Raw genomic sequence first — 2,187 nt, forward strand, 5'->3', positions numbered from 1 at the left:
AAGGGCTATCGTGTGTACAATCCGGCTACACAAAAGGTACAAGTCACACGTGATGTTGTGTTTGAGGAAAGCATGCAGTGGAGTTGGAGCACCCAGGGCGTGGTCACCGTGCCCACACTGACGACATTCACTGTGGTCTACGCCAATAGCCATGGTGTGCACGAGCTGGACACGGACGGCTCGCCTGCATCTACGCCGAGAAGCGGGGCACCACGATCACCCTCTACGCCACCATTGGGGACACCACCGGACTCTGCCGACACGCTGACCGCATCGGCGCCCGCCACACCGCAGACCGAGCCATGCACCCCTGTGGTGACGCGGGAGCCACGATGGGCCACGCCTCCCACACACAATAACACGCTCGACGTCGACTTCGGGCTGATAAGATACCGGCGCCTCTCCGATGTTCTCGACGAGACAGAACATGAGGTTGTATGGGAGGAGCCTGATCGGTGCTTGCTCACAGCAGAGGAGCCGCGCGAGATCACTGAGGCGCTGAGCGACGGGGCCTGGAAGGCGGCAATGGATGCGGAGATGGAATCCATATGCGAGAACAGCACCTGGGAGCTCGCCCACTTGCCGGCCGGCCACAAAGCCATTGGCTTGAAGTGGGTGTACCACATCAAGCGCGATCCCAACGGCAACATCGTCAAGTAAAAGACGCGTCTGGTGGCGAAAGGCTGAGCATGAAGGCATGGACTTTGAGGAATTTTTCACGCCAGTGCCACAGATGGAGACTGCGCGGCGGCTCCTCGCGCTCGCCGTGTACTCCGGCTGGGAGGTGCACCATATGGATGTCAAATCCGCCTTCCTCAATGGTGACCTCGCCGAGGAACTGTACGTGGCGCAGCCGCCGGGGTACATCACTGCCGGCAGGGAGCAGCAGGTTCTGCGACTTCGGAAGGCGCTCTACGGACGGCGGCAAGCTCCGAGGCCCTGGTACGCGAAGCTGGACGAGACCATGAGCATGTTGGGGCTCACACGCAGCCCACTGGAGCATGCCATGTATCGCCGCGGGGATGCACAATCATTCCTGCTAGTTGGTGTGTACGTCGATGATCTCATCATCACTGGCATAGACCAAGCATCCATCACCGAGTTCAAGAAGCAGATGCAAGAACTCTTCAAAATGAGTGACCTCGGTCTCCTAAGCTAGTACTTGGGCATCGAGGTAACCCAATCCAGAGACTCAATTACTTTGTGTCAGAAGAGCTATGCAGAAAAGATATTTGAAGCTGCAGGGATGACAGGGTGCAATGGGTGTCAAACGCCCATGAAGTGCCGGCTCAAATTGAGAAAAGATGATGAGGCAAAGGTTGTTGATCCCTCTCTGTATCACAGTATAATCGGGAGTTTGAGATACTTGGTACATACCAGGTCAGACATTGCACATGCTGTGGGGATTGTGAGCGGGTTCATGGAGAAGCCAACAGCCACCCACTGGACGGCCGTCAAGTAAATTCTTAGGTATGTGCGTGGAACTCTCAAACATGGCTGCTGCTATCAGCGTGGCTCTGAGAAAGCTACACTGCTTGGATACAGTGATAGCGACCACCCTGGAGACGTTGGAGATCGCAAGAGCACTTCTGGCCAGGTTTTCTTCCTTGGTAAAAATCCTGTGTCTTGGACCTCTCAAAAGCAAAAGATCGTCGCAATCAGCTCCTGTGAGGCAGAATATGTGGCAGCGGCCGCGGCTACTTGTCAAGGCCTGTGGTTGAGCCGCCTTCTTGCAGAAATGAGAGGGGAAGAAGTTAGTGCGTTCAAGCTCTTGATCGACAACAAATCTGCCATTGCATTGGCTAAGAATCATGTTCACCACGACAGAACCAAGCACATCGATGTCAAGTTCCACTTTATCCGTGACTACGTGGAAACAAGGCAGGTGGAGATCGATCATATTGGCACAAGCGATCAGCTGGCCGATGCGCTGACCAAGGCACTGGGGCGTGTCTGGTTCGTCGAGCTACGGTAGAAACTTAGCGTCAGGGAAGTGATTGTGGGACGTTGAGCTTAGGGGGATATTTGTTGTTCTGAATAAGGTCAAGCCCACGTACGCTAGGTTGTTTATTCCGTTTTAAAATAGGGCGATGCTAGGCGCCGGCGCACCGGCCGAACGCTTCGGCCGGTCCAACCCTAACCGTCCGATCGGCCCGTCCTGATCCATTGGATCCAATCAGGTCGTTC

The sequence above is a fragment of the Triticum dicoccoides genome, chromosome 4A, assembly GCF_002162155.2.
Source record: "Triticum dicoccoides isolate Atlit2015 ecotype Zavitan chromosome 4A, WEW_v2.0, whole genome shotgun sequence".
Classification (NCBI taxonomy): Eukaryota; Viridiplantae; Streptophyta; class Magnoliopsida; order Poales; family Poaceae; genus Triticum; species Triticum dicoccoides.